This window comes from Lissotriton vulgaris, chromosome 9 (assembly GCF_964263255.1).
Source record: "Lissotriton vulgaris chromosome 9, aLisVul1.2, whole genome shotgun sequence".
Classification (NCBI taxonomy): Eukaryota; Metazoa; Chordata; class Amphibia; order Caudata; family Salamandridae; genus Lissotriton; species Lissotriton vulgaris.
The window spans coordinates 210,062,667-210,085,695 of record NC_141697.1 but is presented as its reverse complement, the minus strand read 5'-3'; positions in this window follow the sequence as shown (position 1 = coordinate 210,085,695).

Here is a 23,029-nt window from a genome sequence, read left to right as displayed (position 1 = left end):
CCTCTAGGTCACCACACCAGATATTATGATAGAAGATAATCATGCTAATGACTAACATATATCTGCTATTATTTCTATTGCAATTATTGTAGCTCATTTATGTATTGTGTGACAATGGACCAATGGGATATGCCAATCTTTGTGTAATTCATGGACATTATTCTGTTAGGTGTAGGAAATTGAACCAGCTATTTTGAAATGTGAAAAGAGAAAGAGTATTAAGCGAAGAAATCAGGTCTGGCTACAGATGTTCTAAGACAAATAATTGTTTCTTAGCTTTTGTCGCAAATGCAAACTATGCTGTATCTTTATGTACATATGCTCATAAACCTTTTCTTATAGTTACTTACCATTCCCGACTTGAAAAATACAACTTCTATGGGGTCGATTCCAATCTCGTTAGGTAAGCCCTCCATACGACTTAGATCCATAGGGCTTTCCTAGCGAATGGTGCAGTGATAATCCTGCTGAACGATGCTTCTGTACTCTGGTTCGGTCAGGCTCCCATTGAACTCTATAGGAGCCTATGACACATGCTCCCAAAGCAAAAATGGGTGCATGGGAAAAGCATACACCCTGTGGAGAGCACCCCAGGGTGCCCGCCACACTGTGCATGCTTGTAGTGGGGGACACATAGGCATCTCCCCCCCCCTGTGACCGATTGGAGGGTCCTTGGTAAAGGGGGACCTGCTACAGCCCCCGAAGTCCGATTCCTACAGCAATTGTATCTCGCTGAGACTTAGTCGATACAGCTGTCTGAATCGTGCATTGTACTCGGTCATTCAGAATCCGACTCCATTGCGTGGCATGATTTGGCTGTGAATGAGATGGACAGACAGGATCAGGTTCGGAAACCATTCGGTCGACACAGACAAGGACATCTCAACGTACTTGGTCGTTTAAAATAGGGGACGATTCGGTCGGAAACATATGCTCTGAATCAGATTCTCACATTCCGGAACCTGCATGGAGGCTTCCTAACGACATTGGAATCAGCTCGTATATATGTTAATGTGTAAGTAATCAGTATTATTAGTTGAGGGGGGATTGCCCCACTCAGGCAACTACCACACTCCTTGCCACAGTGAACCACAAAAGTCACTAAATTGACCCGTGCTTAATTAACCCTCTGGTAGCCTGACACGAAAACAGTTGTGCTTAACTTAGTCAATATTTACAGTTTTGTGGAACATACAAACAGTAATAAAGTAAAAAGACAGCACCCTAAAAATCCAAAACACATTTAGAAAATGTTATGAAATAAAAGGATTCCATAATGACAAAAATCCCATCAGTGGAACCAGGCATAATGACTTTTAAGTTGTTTCAGTTAGAGTAGCACCAAAAGCACAAAGCACCAACTGTGGATATGGTTGCACCGGACCGGGGTAAAACACAAGTTCCAGCCGACCATGATGGAGTGGGGGTTGGATACTGGGACCAGCCTAGCCCCACTGAGAGTTGTGATTAACGTCCTGGATGCAAAAGTTTGCGTTGCTCGGCTTTAGCTCTGATCAGGAGCTTCATGGTGCTGAGATGCAAAGCCCTGTGTTGAGGTGCGTTGTGTTGCTTCAGTTCTGATCAGGAGCAGTGAAGGCTGCAAAACGAGGTTGTGTGTAGATTTGTTTCGCATTGTGTCAATTCTGATCAGGATCTGCAAGGGAGATTCGAGGTCCCTTGTTGGCTCAAATTAAGCTGCTGATCAGGGGCTAATAGGTTTGTAAATATGTTTGACAAAAATATTGTTTTTTTAACATCGTTTTTTAAACTTTCTTTATGTGTTTAAAAAATATTTCACTTGTACATGTTTTATATTGTTTGTGTAATTGTTTGATTATTAAGTAAATTGTGTAAATAAGTTATATTTTAGGTGTGGGTTGTTGGGTTTGTAGGAGTATAGAGTGGGAAGATGATTAAATAAGAATTGATTAATGATTAATTTTTAATAAATTATGAATTAATAATTGTTACTTCATTATTTAAATTGTGTAACTAATTTACTTTTTAAAGGCTTATTGGGTTTGTAGGGATATGGGGTTGAAAGTTTGTTAAATAATAATTGATTAAGTATTCTTTATTGAGAATGAAAAATTTCCTAGCTGACATAACGGAAAGTTTCAATGCTATTAAGGACTCGGAGGTGAGAATTATGCTTTCTTTCTTCACTTTATTGGCATATAGCAGCGTTAAGGTTTAAAAAAAGACTACATTTCCGATGAACCATAAGGAAAAGGTAGTCGAAAAAAACCACATGAAACAACCAATCCATGTCAGGGGAACAGTGTCCATTCAGGGCATTCCAAGACCCATATAGTCCATTGCTAGTGTCTTCTCCTCCTCTTTCAGAGTGAGAAGACTGCCCAGTCCTCCTCTTCAGGTGTCTTGTTTGTGAGCATCAGGACCTGCAATGACATGGACGTATTACCGGAGAAATAGAACCAGCAACCTGCAAGTAAAGCATGTCAAAAGAGAACAGGTACAGCACTCATAATACATACAGATAGAACCGATACAAAAGGTACTTACTGCAGCACAGGAAGTGTTCTCCTCCTGGAGCACAAGGCAGTATAATCCTCGCCTCTGAGTCCTTAATAGAATTGAAACTTTCTGTTACATCAGCTAGGACATTTTTCATTCCATGTCAGGACTGGAGGCAAGGATTATGATTGTTTAAAGCTTGCCCAGAACCAAATGAGCCATATTAAGTATCGGCTTGAAGTAGAACCATTTAAAGGTGGAGTCCGAGGACCAATCTGCACCGTTGAGGATATTCTCTAAGTGGGCACCCAAGCCAAATGCTTTAGAATCCATGGCTTCTCTTGCGGAGTGCGCTCCAAAATGGCAAAGACTGATGCCTACTTCTTGCATCACCCAACGAACCCATCTGGCGATGGTGGGTGTGGAAACTGCTTTAAAGGGTTTCTGAAGCTCAATAAGGAGTTGCTGTTCTCCGTCATCTCTTCATACACCTTGAGGCAATGAACCACACAGAGTTTTGGAGAGTCTGGAAACTCAGAATAGCAATTACCCTGGTGTGGCATTTCGTACGTCTAAGCAAAGTAAAAGTCACTCCGTCCGGAGTAAACACCCGGCCAGTGATATTAATGGCTTCGCACATCAGAGTCCCTTCTGCATGATACCAGGCAAACAAAGCATTGCTAGTTTTGCAGACAGCTCCTTCCTGGAGAGGAACCTGTTAGGCTGCCAGGATGGAAAAAGTTCAGGTCCAATAACGCAGAATAATGCAGTTCCGGAGGTAAACAAAGCCAGATGCCACGCAAGAGTCTACAAACCACGAGGTGTTCGCCCATGGGAGAGCCACTAACTGTGACATGACCAGAGGAGATGGCTGACCTGAAAGGGTTGATGGATAGATAGGCGAATACGTCAGACGCTAGTTGTGCCAGGAAATTCATGATGGGCATCACGTCTGCGACCAAGGGATTGACACCCCTTGGGAAACACCAACGGGACCATCTGCCCTATGCGGACTTGTACCTATTGACGGTACTTTCTCCCCAAGCCTTGGAGATGAGAGCCTCAGCCTCTTGCGAAAGGCCCAGGGCTTGCCATCTGCCCCTGAAATCCTCCACGCCATGAGCCACAGTGAGTTTGTTGACACTAGCGGATATGGAGTTCATGAGAAGAGTCAGAAACCGGCGGAGTAGGATCGGAAAATTCCAGAAGAAGCAGAAACCACACTTGAGACCTACAGAGAGGGGTGAATATGACTAGATCTGCTGACTGTCTGGGGACTTGAGCTGTCAACCGAATGACCATCACGAAAGGAGGAACGCATATCCCTGCCGCATGCTCCAATTCTCAAGGAATGTGTCCATGGCATCCGCCAAGGGGTCGGGTCTCCAGCTGAAAAATCTCGGAGTTTGATGGTCCAGCCTGGATGCAAACAGATCCATTGTGAAGGGACCCCATTGGTCGTGAAGAGACACAAAAACTGATTGTTTCAGTTTCCAGAGACTGGAGTCTCAGAAATGGCAAGACTGGAAATCCGCTTCCAATTTGTCCTGACCCGGCAGGTACTCTGCTGTGACCGAGATCTGGCTGTCTAGGCTATACTACCAAAAACTCACCGCCAGCTCTGAGAGGGCTTTCGACCTGGTGCACCCCAGATGATTGATGTAGCGGACTGCCGAGACGTTGTTCATTTTAAGGAGCACACACGACTGCACTGAATCTCTCGGTCAACACTGCACGGCCAAAGAACCCACCAGGAGCCGAAGATGGCTTGTATTGAAGCTGGCAGAAGGCCCACCACCCAGGCCAGCTCCCAAAGGGACACCTGCTGTTTGGCCAGGATACAACGCAACTCGTGGTGTATTTTGGCCACCTTTCTGGCTGGCAGACTGAGAGTGGAAGACGTGGAGTCGATGACGAACCCCAAGAAGGTAACAGACTTAGCTGGCTATAACAGTGACTTCTTCTCATTGATCACAAAGTGGAGGTCCTAGAGCAGTGTCACTGCTATCTGAAGATGTTCAGTCAGTTGTCAGGGATAGGGGGCCATCAGGAGGAGTTCGTCGAGATATACAATCATCCTGAGGCCCCGAGATCCCAGGAACTCCACCACCGGCTTCAGCACTTTGGTGAAACACCAGGGTGCTGAAGAGAGCCCAAAAGGAAGGGCTGTGAAATCGTAAACCTGATGGTGCCAAGCAAACTGTAGAAAGTGGCGGTGAGGTGAAAAAATCGGGTTTACCAGATAGGCATCATTGAGGTCTACATAGACCATCCAATCGAGAGGATGTAGAAAGTCCCAAGGTGGATCCCCTTCATTTTGAAATTGCGGTAAACCAGCCATTCGTTGAATTCGCTCAGATTTTTGACTGCCCTTTTGCCACCATCGGTCTTGTCGACAAAGAAGATGTGGCTTAGAAACCCCTGGGTGTGAAGATAAGCAAGGGAGATAGTGCCCTTGTGGAGGGGAAATGCTACTTCTTTGTCCACTGCGGCTGCATCTTGTGTTGAACATTGAATGGGTTGTGGTGCGACTTTTTGAAATGGGTTTCCCAATGAACTCTATGTGAAAACCCCTCACTGTTTGCAGCACCCAAGCATCTTGTGTGATGGCCAACCAGGCCTGGAAACAGCTTGCCAAACGCCCTCCTATGTTTTGTGGGGAAGAAGGGAGAACACTCACCACCGTTTGAGTTGGTTGCTCCTCTTCTGAATTCGCTCCCTTTTCAACGGCATCCTCTTGTGGGATAGAAATTCCCAATTTTGGACTGATCTTGTTACCCATCAGAGCCCCTTTGGTTGGTCTGATGGTTTTGTCGACCAGTCGAGCGGCTCCTGCCTCGACCGGCCCTGTGAAAAACATGCGGATAAACTTTCTTAAGACTGGGCCCTGTCTAATGATGTAAATGTATTTACAATTTTTCCCAGCTCCTTTATAAAAGGTTCACTGAATAAACCCCCCTGAGCAAAGGTGCCTGCTTCCGAGTCCGCTAGGTCACCTAGCTTCAGGTCGATCTTAATGAGGAGGGATCGGCGGTGGTGGAAAGGGCGCAGCTGGCAATGCCCAAAAATATTACTACTACTCTCTGTGCTGAGCCAGACAGGGTTTCTGGGGAAATGATAGAACCTAATGCCTTAGCCTATTCGGTCATGTCAAGGATCTTAGTGATAGGACCAAGGGCATCCAGGAGCTTGTCCTGGCATGCACTCCAGGATCTGTCAATGCCTTTCTTGGGGTCTCTAATACATTTTAGCAGGAACGTTGACATCTGGGATTAATTTCTGAGGTGAGGACTACCTTCCCCTTAAGGGACGGACAGGGACACTTTGGCCAAAGGCAGTTGCGGGACTCTTTTTCTAGGGGGTGTTGGATGTGCTCAACATACATAGCAAACTTCTCGGCCGGGGCCCAGACCAAAGTGCGGGGAAGCACAATATAAATGGGATCAAGCATATCTGATGGGAAGGGTGGGCAGGAGCCAGGGTCTAGAAGGACTGGGTCAGAGTCAGGGTCTCCTGAAGGGCCTGGGCAGGTATCAAAAGCAGGGGGTCCCCTGTGGGCAACGTCAGCTGGCTGTCTATGAACGCCTGCTTCAAAAGCTCAAAAGCATCCACCCCAGCTTCACGGGGGCGCTTAGATGGTGGAGATTGAAGAATGTCCTGGGCCGATGTAGCTGGAGCCTGACTGGGTGCTCCAGGCGCTCAAACGCCTGTTTTGTCTGGTGGGAAGGCCTGTCCTCTATAGGAGAGATGGCTTGATCCACCACCCTGTATATAGATGTGTCAACCGCCTCATAAAAGGCATCCCCCCAAGGCATGTCAGCGGGAGGGTCTTCCTCCTCCTGATAATCCTCATAATGCTACATAGTGCTGGGAGCATGGAGAGAAATTATTACCTACTGGCGGTCGCCAGTAGGTATTTAAAGTTAGGATTTTTTCCCTATGGGATTTTTGAAAATTCTATGTCTAATAACTTTGGCGTTTGTGGACGGAATTGGCTGACATTTTCAGGAAAATGGCACATTTTGTTTCTGAGCAGCCCCTGAAAATTTGGAGGGGGGGGGTCGTCAAGGGGGGGCCGAGAAAAAAGGGGGGTCCCAAAACGTCTTTTTCCCATGTTAATTTCCATAGGGCGGTTGGCCTCACTTTTAGCTCGAACGGCTGAATGGTTTTGCACAAAACTTGGCAAAATTGTAGGGACTGTTAGCCCGATGTGCCTTTGCTAGGTCTCAATATATGTGCTCCAGTGGATTTTGAGAAATTAACGTTCAAAAAAAGATATATATCTGTAACAGCGCTCCGGGTAGCGTTCCGGTTCGCGTACTTTTCGCGTAACGGAGCTTTGCGAAGCGAAGCTGATTGGCTCTTCGGTGTCTGTCAACATTCTAAACAGTCCGGAGCGGCCGCCATCTTGTATCTCGGTAGGATCGAGAGACAAGAGGAGGCCAAAACAAAGGGGGAAATTACCATAAGAGGGCATAGTAGATCCTCGTTGACCCCCTAGGTTTTATGTGTAGGTTTTAAAAGGGCCCAGCAGGGCAAAAAAAAAAAAAAATTTTTTTTTTGCGTGGGGAGCGGCCGGTTCGCGAACCGGAAAGCGTTCTGGGCAGCGTACTATAAGGAAAAAAGAATGATAGACTTTTCAAATACTGTATGTTAATTGATTGTTGGTTTTGTTGATTATTTTTTAATTTCTTTATTTTTTAAGCAATTTTTATTATTGTGATTGTGTTTCATAATTTAATAAACTTTCTAACATTTCACTGTCAGAAATGTCATTATGTTCATTGAACATACTTTGTAGTCTCTGAGGGTGTAAAATGTCCTCATTTTTAAGGAGGTCATCTACTGCTTCCACACATTGCAGTAGTTCTTGGTCCCAAGTTTCATCCATAAATTCATTTTCATTTTGATCAATGATTTCTTGGCTGCTCTCTTGCAGGACAATTTGAAATTCAACTTTCTGTTCGCCTTCCATTTTGCCTGAAATTTGGATTAAAAAAATATATATTAGTAGAGATAGGGCACTGCTGGGATTAATTTTAGATAGGCAGGGCCTCATTTATGAAAAGTGACGCATCGCTGTGTGAAAACAGCGATGCGCCACTTTTCACTGCGCACTCCTTGCGACTCCAATGATGCGTCATATTTAATGTATGACGCATCATGTCGCAAGGAGTTACAGATACGTCAGTATTTCTGACGCATCTGTAAGCGCAAAAGTGACGCATTGCTGGAGTGTGTCACAAAAGTGACGCAACTCCAGCAATGCGTCCTTTCACATGGGGAAAGCCCCATGTGAAAGGGCTTTGGTCAGTCTTACGCCTGCTATGAGGCAGGTGCAAGATTTTGACGCAACCGCATCCTAAAAGTGACGCAGTGAAATCTCATAGATTTCACTGCGTCACTATTACGAGGCTTTTTGCGGGGGAACGCCCCCTCTGCATACATTATACCTGACGCAGGTATAATGTGGCGCAGGGGTTTAAAAAGTGACGCATCTACCTAGATGCGTCACTTTTTAAATATGGCGCAACAAGGCGCATGTTTTACGCTGCCGATGCGTCACAAAAAGTGACGCATCCGCAGCGCAAAACTGACGCAAGGCCTCATAAATGAGGCCCGCAGTTTTTATCAGTGAATTTATCTTTTGGCAGTGTATAGTATCAGAGTGGAAGTAGGAATATAAAAAAGTGTATGTGATTTAACGTAAGTAAATTCATAATTATACAAGAGAAGCCTAACTCCATCCATAACTATAACAGAGAAGTCTATCTAAATCTATAACTACTACAGAGGGATAGTATATAACTATCAGAAAAAGTTTACCATATTAATTTATAGTGCACAATATACTTCAGTTTTAAAAATAACAACTTACCTTTACAAACAAGTTGAAGTGTTTAGTGATAATTCAATTGAAATGTACAACAAGAAGTAGCAGTGAAAATGGCTGTGTTTCCTTCTCTTCCTTTATATATATTCAGGTATATAACCAATCAAATGTCAGGTAATAAAAGTAGAAAATGAAAGTAACATTTTCATTGGTTGTCAATTCCAACACTTCAGATGTGTTTTGTGAAGTAATTTACCTCACGGTATTTAGAGAGGTCTACAGGCTAAATGGCTAAATGGAATTTCAATCAAATTTGTGAAAATGAAAGGGATTGTTATGTAGTATGAGCTAATCTATATTTGGTGAGAGTTCTCTAGTCGTTTTTCTGTAAATTACTTTCCCACCTTTTTTTTTGGACCGCTTCCCGGGAAGCGGTCCAGTTCGCGAACCAGCAGCGTTACGGGAGTCCACCATTTTGTGTTTCGGTCGAATTAAGATACAAGATGGAGGGCAAATAATGTTCAGAATGGGTAAAAGGGGGCACGGTACAAGTATCTTGACCCCCTAGGTTTTCTGAGGGTGGCTGAGGAGGCCCATATGTGCGGGAAAAAAACATTTTTTTTAGAAATTTTGCGCAGTTAGCTTCCGGTTCGCGTACCGGGTAGCGCTCCGGGGAGCGTAGTTTGTTGAAATTTAGAGAAAAAAGTTAGAGTAACATAATAATTGTGAGTGATCAGATGTAGGGTAGCTCTGAGAAGAGCTTTTGGGTTTATAGTACATTTTGGTACTTATAAGTAGGTACCAATGCACAGTCTTAAATTCAAAAGGAAAATTCTGTTGCCCTCATCTGAGAAGTGAACTCCATCTCCTCTGTAGATATCTTGCATGCAGTAACGCAAGTTATTGTTGTACATGGAGCCCATTCCATGGTCTCTCATGTAAGCTGAAACAGATTTGTTTACATGCTTCCTCGACTTCTCAATTTGTGGACAAATTTGGTTGGACCACCTCCATTTCTGTCTTTGGCATATATTTGAATATACCAAGGCAGTTTGAGGAAAAAGTGCCATTAATTGCTCAAAGGTGTCCTTTAAAAGCATTTCTGAACCTACCCCAGTCAAAGTGCCCAAATCATTACCTCCACAGTGCACAATTAACAGGTCAGGTTTTGGCAAATGCATAAAGGTTTTCACCAATGGTATCAATTGGTGACATTTTAATCCTCTTTGGCCCAACCACTTAATTTCCACATCTTGTAAATTGAGGTTATGTAAATTTCTGTTCTCAGCATACCTTTGAGCCCAGTAGATGTAACTATGTCCAACAATCCAGACATAAAACATGGTGAGAGAAGGTTGTGCTGTAGTCAGATGAAGTGTGGTAATGAAAGGGCAGTTGAAACAGTAGGAGTTTGTAAAGAAAAAAAACTGTGGATTTCCAGTGCTAATGATGCATTAGCAGTGATTGGTGCATTTCCATTTCTGAAAACAGAAAGTTAGGGTGCATGGATGTGTTCTTTGAAAGATGTAATTTGAATGGTCAAGGAAAAAACATTTAATGAATGATTGCACTGGATACGCAGGTGCACTGAGAGTTCAGAGTTCAATTGAAACATTGTTGTGTGAACTTGCAAACATGAGAGGTCTTTCAGGAGGTGGTTGCTGAGCAAAAAAGGCAGAGAGGGCACAGGGGGGAAGGGTTTTGATTTGAAAAAAGTGAGGGAAGAGTTATGATTGGCTAATATGAGAGATATGTGTAATGAATATCAGCATTTCTGTGCTTTCTATAGCTGCAGCCTCTGGAGTGCATCCTCTTTGTTCTGCTGAAGACAATTTGGTGTATTTCTGAGACTGTTTTGAAACTCAAAAAGTATTTGCTAAGGTGAGAAAAGATTTATTTAATTTAGATAGAGAATAGTATAATTTAAGGAGAAAATGATGAAGAAAGCTGTGTTTTTAAAATGTTGCTTTGTCTCAAGTGATATACAAATAGATTTTGTTTCTTTGAGAAATTGTAATTGCATATTCTGTGTAGAAATCTTGCATGCAGTAACGCAAGTTATTGTTGTACATGGAGCCCATTCCATGGTCTCTCATGTAAGCTGAAACAGATATGTTGTGTTTAAAAATGATTTTTGAAAACAATTACATTTCTGGATATGTTCTGCTAGAGCTTCATAGGTTGTTTGGGCCATATTTATAAGGCATTTGAGTGTCTCTGATGTTATTTTTCCCATTTTAATTGAAGAGCTTTCTCCATGGGGCAAGTTTCTTGTAAATATGCTCCCACCTGTGCTTGGCAAATTTAGTTTTTGATTATGGGAGTTACATAGCCATGTTAAAAATGACCCAAAAATGGTGCAAGGGCAATCAAAAAAACGCTTTCATGTGTCTTAAGGACATTTTTAGTCATTTCCTCTTGAATGTAGGTATACAATTGATTTATATGTTGTGTTTAAAAACGATTTTTTGAAAACAATTACATTTATGGATATGTACTGGTAGAGCTTCATAGGTTGTTTGGGCCATATTTATAAGGCATTTGAGTGTCTCTGATGTTATTTTTCCCATTTTAATCGAAGAGCTTTCTCCATGGGGCAAGTTTCTTGTAAATATGCTCCCACCTGTGCTTGGCAAATTTAGATTTTGATTATGGGAGTTACATAGCCATGTTAAAAATGACCCAAAAATGGTGCAAGGGCAATCAAAAAACGCTTTCATGTGTCTTAAGGACATTTTAAGTCATTTCCTCTTGAATGTTGGTATTCAATTGATTTATATGTTGTGTTTAAAAACGTTTTTTGAAATCAATTACATTTCTGTATATGTACTGCTAGAGCTTCATAGGTTGTTTGGGGCATATTTATAAGGCATTTGAGTGTCTATGATGTTATTTTTCCCATTTAAATTGAAGAGCATTCTCCATGGGGCAAGTTTCTTGTAAATATGCTCCCACCTGTGCTTGGCAAATTTAGATTTTGATTATGGGAGTTACATAGCCATGTTAAAAATGACCCAAAAATGGTGCAAGGGCAATCAAAAAACGCTTTCATGTGTCTTAAGGACATTTTAAGTCAATGAGGAAACACAGGTGATGTAATTCTGAAATGAGGAAAAGAAACTCCACATTTTTCAATTACATCACTAGTGTTTCCTAAGTTTATGAATGACATTGTGCAGATGAAGTTTAGGTCTGACCACAGATTCAAAAGAGGTCTGCCCTTTGTTCAAGAGTGAAGTGGACATGACTTACTTCATTGGTAGGCCTTCACATGTATTATCTCCTTTGTATTCTTCAACACGCGAAAATCTCATCTGCAACCGTGTGTTGGCCTCACCTCAAACAAACAAAACAGGTGATGGACCGAATGTGGATCAATGTCACACATTCACCCCAGTCCAAAGATCTGGGCCCAAACAAACCTCTAGATAGGCCACACCTTATCGTCATCCTGAATCAATCATTTAAAATGTTAGGGAGAGATTTATGATAGGTGTATGCCTGTTTTGTACCACTGTGCGTCACTTTTGTGATGCAGTGGTGGTGCAAAAGATTTGCTATGTTAAATAATAAGTAGGGTGTAAAGTTTTTGATGACTGTTATTCATTTACTGTTTGGTAATAGTGGTTAATAACATTTTTTTTTTAATATTTTATCACAGATTCAACTGCAGATCATTTCAAAATTTGAAAATGCCAACTAAGAATCGAATTAGAAAGGCTAGAAAACGTCAAAGACAGCAAGTTCAGCTATTACTGCAGCAGTCCTCTCCCAAAAAAACTTGTCAAATCACCAAGAAAGCTCCGGGTAAGACCACAAAATCATTCATAAGAAATATTTGTAGTAAAGAAAGTATTTCTACAGAAAATGTTTCAGTCCAGAAAAAGAGAAGCAATTTAAACGGAAAGGAATGACCAATCAAAAATGTTACTGCTAGAGCAAGAGATAACTCTGTGCATGATAGTAGAAGGAAACAACAGTTTAGGGACATTCGAAAACGAATGTTCTGCAACAGGATAATAGTTAATTTATTAAAAAATATTAAGAAAGGCCAACAGAAAGTGGCATTTTATAAGAATAAGAAAAATGTAGAGAAAATTATTGATCATGCTTTCGAAATTAAGCGAAAGTTATTTATTTTGGTAATCAATAGAATTAGGAAACTAAACAAGGTAATTTCTGATTTCAAATCAAATAGTAGATGGAAGAGAGTAGTTAATCGAAGTAATTTTTGTGAAGTTTTTTCCGGAGAATGGATGCATAGTTCAAGTTGTGAGGCATTTTTTAATGAGGAGAGTTATTTTCAGGATAATGATTTGGTGCTTGCAGTTGACACCAGTGGTCGAGCTTATGAAGTGAAGGATGGTTGTCCAGTTGAAAAAGAAAAACTTGTGACAACAGAGATAGAAGAGGTGTTAGGTAATGAGGTTTTAGAAAGACGTCCTAAAGGTCCTGTGTACATTTGGAAGTGTAGTTCTATTTGCAGTGTGCGACAGGATTCCATCAATTTGCTTTGTGATTTTGTACGGACATTTAATAACAAAAGTTTGAAGCAGAAAATGAAGTTGTTGCAAGAATTAGATCCTTGCAGAGTGAGAGAAGTGACAGGTTTGCGTGGTCATTCACTGGCTTGTCTTTCCAGGAGAGTATGCCAGAGTGTTTTTCATCATTTCAAGATGCTAGCAGTGCATCATAATAAAGTGAGGAAATTAGTCAGAATGCTGTATTATGCTAAGAGTCCAGAAATTATGCTTAAACAATTATGTGCTGCTCTTTTGCATGGTTCTGAAATAGATGTCAAGAATATTTGTGAAGAAATTGAGTTTTGTTACTTTGGAAGTAAAGATGAGAATGTTCAAATTGACCCAGAAGTAGAGGGTAATGTTGAAGATAATGTACAGGTTTCCAGTACAGATAATTTTCAGAAGGAAATTGCCACGTTTCAGGTGAAATCAAGTGAGAGGCCAAATTTCTCTTGTGTGTGTTGTCGACGCACTTATTATAAGAATCAGATTAAGTTAGTGGATTTATATGCAAAAAGTGAAAGGGTATATAATAGTGAATGGAAGGATTTTGCAACATACTTGATGGTAGAAAATTGTTTTGATTTGGGATCGGATCAACGTGTGTGTATTTATTGTTGTAACAAATTAAACCAAAACCAGATGCCTGCTAGGGCGGTTCATAATAATCTGGAATTGGTTGAGATTCCTTCTGAATTGAAGGATTTAAATACTTATGAATCTATTTTGATTCAAAGTATCCATCCCTTTCAGGCTATTATAAGAATGGAGCCAAAGACAGGGAAGTTGCCTCCATCAGATTTACAGAGAGGATTAAAGGGAAGAGTTGTTTATTTGCCTCTAGATTTGAACAAAAAAATTAACACAATTGGAGTAGAAAAAGTGGAAGAGGAACCTCTGGTTATCTTAGTTAATGGGGTTCCGACAAAGAATAATAAAATATGGCAAGATTTAGTGGATGTTAGGAAAGTCAAAAAGGCAACATTGTATTTGAAAAAAAATAATAAGTACTATAAGAATGTATATGTTGCAGAAGAGGAAGTAAGTGATGAAGAGGATAGCAATTTGTGTGCTGGCCAAATTGAGAAAGTAGAAGCCTCTAAAAGTGAAGAAATATATGAACATTATAGTGTTCATCCTTTGCATTCCAAGGAAGTCATGGGGAATGCTATTGAGTTGTTTCAAATGAAACAAGCCAAAGGGAGTCCAATCAGTGTTTGGGAGGAAAGTTTGGAAGCTCAGTGTTTCCCACAGCTATTTTCAACAGGTCAAGGAGGAAGATATGATGAGCGACCACATAAAATTCCTGCTTCTGAATACCGGACTTTACGTTTGTATGCAGAAGATCCTAGGTTTCGTCAATGCATTCCCTATTTGTTTCATCTCCTGTTTGAAAGCGATCTGTCTGGACTGTCATATGCAGTGAACCACATCTTGAAAAGTGGTATACAGATGCGAAACATCTCGGCAAGTGACTTTATGCATAAAGTCAATGTCCAAGACAGTATTTTGGATTCTCACCTAATTAATCTCATGGCGTGTCAGCGTGGTACTAATGAGTACTGGTACCGTCGTCATGGTGATTTAAAATGTATGCTGAGGAACTTAGGAACTCCGACATGGTTCCTCACTCTGAGCTGTGCCGAGTATGGCTGGGAAGACTTACTTGAATTTCTACGAGAGGCAAATGGAAACATTGAAAACATCGAATTCAAGACACCCGGAGAACTGTGCTCTTTGGATCCGGTCAATGTATGCAGGTACTTCAATCATAGATTTGAAGCTATGATGTCTTTCATCATGAATAAGAAGAATCCACCTCTTGGAGAGGTGTTGGATTTCTTCTGGAGAAAGGAGTACCAAGCAAGAGGTGCTCCTCATATACATATGCTGCTGTGGATCAAGGATGCACCTAAATTTGGAACAGATCCGGATGACTTAGTGATGAGTTTCATAGAACAGTATTCTACGTGTGCTGTTCCAAACGCAATGGAGAAGAAAAGCCTAAGAGAACAAGTTCTACGTTTCCAAAGCCATCGTTGTGGAAAGTACTGTTGTCGTAAATTCAGAAACAAGGACAAGTTCTACACCAAATGTCGTTTCAACTTTCCACGACCGGTGATTTCTAAAGGAAGAGTGAACAGTTTGATGTCTTCTCTGCGACATAATGTGACGAGGAAATCACCCAAAAATACATACAATTTGAAAAGGAACGAAGAGTCCAAGTACATCAATGACTACAACCCACTGATTTTGTCCATGTGGAATGCTAACATGGATATACAGTTTGTGGCTGATAACTGTATGGCTGTGGCTCGGTATGTGACATCTTACATCACCAAAAAAGAAAAGACAGAATTGAAGGATATGTGGGAGGACATTTCCCATGAAAAGAGCCTCAGTAAGAAGTTGTACAGTTTCAGTCTGAAGATGTTGTCGCATCGAGAAATTGGAGCTTACGAATGTTCTGACCGGTTGTCTTCAGCAAGTCTTTATGCTAAATCCAGGAGTATCGTTTGGGCGAGTCTTGGTCTTGCTGCAACGCGTAATCGAGTTCTGAAACCTGTGCGGGAAATTGAGTATTTGGCGGAAAAGGAGCTAAACAGTACCGACATTTTGAAGACCAACATGTTGGATACATATTATCCAAATCGAAGCAGTCATCTTGAGAATGTTTGTTTGTATGAGGTTCTACAAAATTACATATTCAAGAGGAACATCAAAGAAGATATTGAGAAAGGAGTGTATGCTGTAATTGGAAGTGAGGGATGTCTGGTCAAGCAAAGAAAATGCCAATTAGTAAACCATCGAAAATTGAGTGGCGAATCTCCAGAAAAAAAGGAGTTTTTCTATTTAGCACTTTTGCAACTTTTCAAGCCTTGGCGTGCAGAAGAGGAACTGCTTGGAGATTTCCTGTGTTACGAAGACTCTTTAACTGCCGCCAAGGAGACCATAGAATGTCCTGCTTTTCCCAAATATCAAGAAATGTTGACTTTGGAAATTGAGCAGGAAGCAACGATTGCAGGCGAGATTGCCAGAGACAGTTCTCAGGACAGTCAGAGTTCTGTTTCATTGAGTCAGGATCCACTAGGAGGACCTATTATCGAAAATGAAGCTGCCACTGCTATGAATGAAGTGGAAAGAGCCATGGCACATGCTCAGGAGGATGCGGTTAACTTAGAAGACTTGGAAAAACAACTCAACGTTGAGCAGAGGAAAATATATGACGAAGTTACCAAGCAAATTGATCATGGATTAAGTCATGAGAAGAAAGAGTGCTCATGTACGTCGTTGAAGCCTGTCCGACTGTACGTGAGTGGAGAAGCGGGAACTGGAAAAAGTTTCCTCATTAAAGCAATTTCTTGTTATTTGCAGGAAAGGACTGAGTCATCGCTGTCTTGTGTTGTTACCGCTCCAACTGGACTGGCAGCACATAACATTAAAGGTATTACTTTGCATCGTCTACTGATGCTGCCAGTGGAGCATGACAACAAAATACAATACCACAAGTTATCTGGAGATGCTTGTTGTGAAGTTTCAAGAGTCTTGAGGAAAATGAAACTTCTTATCATTGACGAAGTAAGCATGGTTTCCAATGTCATGCTTGCCTTTGTGCATTTGAGAATGCAAGAAGTTCTTAAAACTGAGTATGATGTATTATTTGGTGGCAAACACATCATTGTTTTCGGAGATCTTCTGCAGCTGACACCAGTAAAAGGACAACCTGTGTTCAAAATACTCACGCATGAAGATACCAGGAAGTGCCTAGGGAGCATTGGCAACGTCAATATATGGTTAAACTTCAATTATGCTGAACTGCATGAAAATATGCGTCAGGTAAAGGATGAAGATTACAAGAATATTCTACAAGATATTAGAATTGGAAAAGTGACCGAGCATGGGAAAGAAGCTTTAAATGCACGATTACTGTCAAATTTATATCCAGAACAAGACGTTGTGCCTGAGAATATTTTTCAGAAAATTACTGAGAAGAAATCCGGAATATGTTTGATGCCAACTCTTGCAGAATGTGCCATCTTCAACAACAAAATGTTGCATTTAGAAAAGCAAGAGATTGTGAAACTGGAAGCTATTGACAGAATAGAGCATATGGGATCAACAATTATTTTGTCTGAGAATTTGAAATCAAAATTGGATGCATTAGAGAAGACAATATCTAAAACAGCGGGTTTTGAAAAGACTTTGAATGTGTGTTTAAATTGCCGAATCATTTTGAGAAGGAATTTACATGTTGAAAGAGGTCTGGTAAATGGATCAATGGGTAATGTTGTTGATTTTGAGAAATACAGAAGTAGAGATGGAATTGAATTTTTAAAAATTAATTTTGATGGCATTGAGGAAGTACAGCTAATTGGTCGTTGTTCTGCTAGGTTTTTGCTTGTTAAAGACTTATATGTTCGCCGTAAGCAGTTTCCTGTTTGCTTGGCATATGCGGTGACAATCCATAAATCGCAAGGTTTAAGTGTAGATAGTGCATTGGTGAATATTAGCAGTTCTGTGTTCAAGGAGGGTATGGCATATGTGGCATTGTCACAAGTTAGAACTTTATCGGGATTGTACTTGATTGACTGTGATGTCACAAACATTTGTGCGGATCTAGATTGTGTTAAGGAATACAATAGGTTAAGAAGAGAGTATGCGCCACATTTGCCTCAATATCCTTTGTTTGAGAAGCGTGTGGTAGGCCGGAAACGAAGAAATATCAGTAATAGTAGGGAGGTTGTAGCAAAAAGCCCAAAAGTCGATGAACCAAAAATTGTAAGCAGAAAGAAAACGGATTCTTTTGAAGATGTTGTCGGTTTTCAATTTGAAAACAGTTCTGGTGTCAACTGCTATGCAAATGTAGTGGTTAATGTTCTCTTTTCACTAGAGACTTTAAAAGAACAGATTGTGTTCAATTCGGAACAAAGTTTATGCTGTTTGTTGAATTCTGTGTTAGAGAAATGTAGCACTGATCGAACAAAAGTAGAAAGTGTGTCTGAAGTTCGTTATCTGTTAGACGAATGTTCAGGTCAAACAGACTTCTCTGAAAATAATCAGCAGGATTGTCAAGAGTTTTTAATGTATATGCTTGATGTATTGCAAGATGAGGGTGTAGATGTAGATCACCTGTTTGGGCTTTCTTATCAATGGCAGCATGACTGCGAGAACTGTGGGGTATCAAGTACATCTAGTGTAGACTCAGAAAGATTTATATATTTAACTTTGCCAGACAGTAAATCAGTGTCCTTTAATAAGCTAGTAAAAGCAGCTGATCACAACATGGAGTGTAGCCAATGTAAATCTGAAATGATGTCAACATTATTTATACGAAGATATGGCCAGTACGTCATTTTAATGTTCCAACGATGTAGGCCTGATGGAACAAAATTGACAACTTTAATAAAAAATGTTGTTGCTTCGCAGTTGTCAATATCAGGAAGGACTTTTGTAACGGTAGCAATAATCTATCATGACGGTCCTTCAACAACATCAGGACATTACACAGCTTATTTAAAGTCTAGAAACGGCTGGTCATTCTGCAACGATTCTGTTGTAACTTTCAAAAAAAAAATTCCGTATGACCTTAAAAATTCTTACCTGGTGTTTTTAAAACCAAAATTTTAGGGAAAGAATCTCGGAATGTGCTCTGAGGAATTTAAAGAGGTTCATGGAGTAGAGGGAATGTAAGTCTGCAATGCTGTCTAGATTATTGGTCCAAAATTTTGATTATAATTAACCCTGGGCGGAGTTCGCGGAGTGGGGCTTCGCGGAGCTACGCGAAGTGGGCGAGAAACTACGCCCACCTCCGCACTCCGCGTAGCCCCACTCCGCAAAACCACTGGCCGGCAGCCCCGCAACCCGCCTCCCTCCCGCCCTCCCTAAATACTTTAAAATAAAGGAACGCAATATTTTAAAAGCACTTACCTTGCCGCCGCTGGCTGCCGCGTTCCCCGGGGCTCGTTATCTTCCGTCTTCCGTATTTTGCAGTAATGCGCATGCGCGGGCGGCCGCGCATGCGCATTTTCTCGTGAAAATGCGCATGCGCGGCCGTCCGCGCATGCGCATTACTGCAAAATACGGAAGACGGAAGATAACGAGCCCCGGGGAACGCGGCGGCCAGCGGAGGCAAGGTAAGTGCTTTTAAAATTATTGCGTTCCTTTATTTTAAAGTATTTAGGGAGGGCGGGAGGGAGGCGGGTGGCGGCCAGCTACGCTCCGTCTGCGGAGCGTGCGTAGTGCCGCCTGGCTCCGCCAGCTCCGCAAAATGCGGAGTAGGCGGAACTACGCACACTCCGCAGACGGAGCGTAGCTGGCCGCCCACCGTTAATTATAATGTCATTTTAAAAATCCAACTATATAAACCTGATGCAAGTAAGTCTGCTTCATAGTAAGCAGTATCAGTGTGATAGGAAAAGTAGAACATGAGTGAGCAAGAAGAGTAAGATATTAGTAGTTCAGGATTGTGAAAGTAATCTTAAACGTTTTCTTTCTGAAAGTTGCGAAAATAGAAAAAGACGGGATTTGGTTACAAGAATTCCAAAAGTTGTAAATCGCTCTAACATGATTTGGCCATGTGGAAACATGTATGTAACATATTTTTCAAAACGATGGAGGTTTTCTTTCAGAAAGTGGCGGGCTGAAAATATTAATAGCACAAAGGAGTGTAAGCTATTCATAGGACATCCTTCGACGTCATGGAAAGTAAGTTAATTTTTATGACTTTTAAATTCAGATTTCTTATGTTGTATGGGTTTTTTAAACACAATCATTTTGATTGTGTTTTTTTCCCCGCTGTTACATGATGAATACCTTCAAGTCACTGTTTTAGTGAAAATTGATACATTCTGAGAACAGCAAAAATAAACCATTTAACATGTATAATTAATTCTCTACTTTTTGTACTTATGCTATACATTTAGAAATGTGAGGTAGATATGGAGAAACTGAGGCTTCTGTAAGTGTCAAAGTTAATGCTTACAGTGCTGCACTTCTGGGTACTGTTTTTTTTTAAACCTGAATAGGCCTCACCTCAAACAAACCTCTGGAAAGGACACATCTTATTTGCATCCTGAAACAATTATTTAAAATGTTAGAGACAATTTTATGATGGCTTTACATCTCTTTTGCGCTGCCATTGCATCACTATTGTGAGACATCAGCAGTGCAAAAGATGCACCATGTTCCAAAATAGGCCTCACTTCATCAGCATCAAGATACTGTTTGATTAAAATATATATCTTTAGGACTGCGTAGGGGACGTAGAGAAGCCGAGGCTTCTGTAAATGTCAAAGTTGTTGAAAAACTGTTTGTTTTTGAACCTTTTCCCTTGTCTTTTCTAATTTTTAAATACATGTTTTAATATTTTTGAAATGTTTGTTCTCTCTTTCACAGATTGAAAGTATGAAAAAAGAATTGAAAAAGTTAACAAGAATTATAAGGTAAATGTTTTCTGCTCTTTTCGTTACATTTCAATCACATTCACCTACTATAGGGCTTCAGACTATAGAGCTTTAAACAAAGATTATTTAAATGTGCAAATTTGGAGCTGTGCCCGTGGGTTTTGGTTCAATACACAAGTGCAGTGACCTAAAATGCGTGTGCACATTACCAAATCGCCGTCTGTTTCCTCAGGCGTACTCCTCACACACCTTTGAAGTGAAGTTTAGCTTTACTATAAACGCCCTGGCTGCTTTACCTTCTCATTCTACTGTCCCCGCTTCGTCCCCTCTCCTGTCTGCCGTGTGCATTTCTCCTCTTCCCCCCCTCATAGTAACGTCACTCACACACGCAACGCCATTCACACACGCAACGCCATTCACACACGCAACGCCACTCACACACACAGCGCCACTCACGCACACAACGTCACTCACACACACTACGCCATTCACACACACAATTCATCCACGCAATGCCACTAATCCACGCAATACCACTCATCCACGCAACACCAATAATCCACACAACGCCAATTATCCACGCAATGCCTCTCATCCACACAACGCCACTCATCCATTTGCAAAACCAAAAGAACGAACTCTGCTATTGTGAAACCTATTGCATTTTCAATGCTTGATTCTTTCACTTCCTTATGTATTTTTTTTCCACAATTATATCCTCTTCCTTCTTTTCTTAGGTAAATAAATCTATTAAACACCATTTCTGGTTTAGTCCCTATAGCTGTCTTTCTTTTAACATTACTCTCTGTTTTCTTTCCTTGTACTTACTCCTTTATTTATTTTTTTTTAAATTGGGGTTAGCTCCCGGTTCGCGAACCGGCGAGCGAACCGGAAAGCGAACTAAAAAAAAACAGCTTGCCAGAGTGTTACACTTTCTAGCAATTTTTGTAAAAAGGGGAGGTAGTTCTGAAAAGAACTTTTTTTTTTTTGGTTGTTGTTTTATATTTTTTTTTTCTTTTTTGAACATTATTTGGTTTTTTTGTATTTTTTGAACACTTTTTTGTTTTTTTGTTTTTTTTCAAAGGGAAAGAACAAAAAGAGGCATTGAAAAGGGCTCAACAGGAGCAAAAAAAAAAATTTAAACTTGGGGCGTTTGGAGCATCGGTGTTTCTCGAATGCTAAATTAATTAATTTCACACTCATATTTGCGCATGAAATTAAAGTCCCACAATATAAGCAAGTAAGCTTCATATGGACAACATTTTTTTGAATATTGGGCACTGTTTCGCTTGCCTCTGCAACTTTGAGAGAAATATCAGTAGATGTTCTGGCCACCGAAGTTGGGGGGTTCTCTTGTAGTTCACGCATCTCTGCCCGACTATAATTTAATGGATGCCACCTCTGCATATGTCGGTGCATCGTGTAGTTTCCATAGCTATATTTTTTATCAGTGCCCCTGGATAATTTATCTTTGCATATAAGGCACGTAGCATATCGTGCATTGACTTTTTTCTCTCCAGGTGGAATGGAAAAAAATTGCCAAATAAAGCTATTTTTGTGATGAGATACCCGGGGTAACTCTTTGACAAATCGTGGTGCCTCTTCTTCCTCTCCCTCTTCTGGATCTTCTTCCTCCTCTGGGTTGCCAAGAAACTGTGCAGGTGGTCCTCTCTTCCTATGAGGAGATGGTGGTGGTGGTGGTCGGGGTGCACCAGCTGAAGCTACTATTGAAGCCATTTTTTAATCAGAGCAAATGATCAGGTCTTCCTTTCTCAAAGTTGAAAGTCAGAGTGAGAAAAAAGGTGGGGGCTTTCATCATTTGGGAAAAAAAATAGTTCTAAACCAATGAAAAGTGTTATTTTTAGGTCACATGATTTAGTCTTACATTATTAGGAAACCAAAAGTGAAATGAACCAATGAAAACTTTTATAAACAAGTCACATGACCTGTTCCGCTCACGTTACGTGGTGCGCGCCGCGCCCCGGATCGCTTCCGGTTCGCGGTCCGGAGCACTTCCGGGAGCGCTAACGCGGCGCGTCATAAGACGCATTACGCGACAACGTGATATGTCGCGTTTCCGCGACGCGTCACGATGTTGATTTCTGATGCGGTAGTTGCGCAAACGGAACGTTTACCGGTTAGCGGACCGGGTCGCGGCATCAAATTGAGCTAACGGAAAGCTTCCCGGTTCGCGAACCAGGAGCGAACCCAAAAAATATTTTTAAAAAAATTAATCATAAACATATAAAATATAATTTGGGATATAAAGAAAAAGACATTTTACAGCTACAGATATTAGCTTTTAAAAAACCATTGAAATTCAATGAAAAAACCATAGGTTATGGACCATATATAGTTAGGAATTCGCATTTACAAAACCATATTTTACTCACACAAAACCATTGAAATTTCATATATAGTTAGTTGCCATAACTATATATCGCGCACCCGCAATCCACTGCTGATGATGTCACATATTACATCATTCATGACATGGTCAGTGACATCACTGATGACATCACTGATGACATCTCAAATGACATCACTGATGACATCACTGATGACATCTCAAATGACATCACTGATGACATCAATGATGACATCTTAAATGACATCACTGATGACATCACTGATGACATCTCATTTGACATTACTGATCACATCACTGATGACATCATTCATGTGATTATACGATGAACCTCTTCAGACTCTGATATAACCTTAGATACACTCAGTGTAAACAGACACTCACAGACTGTCACTCATCCATGGAGTTACTCACACACCTAGTC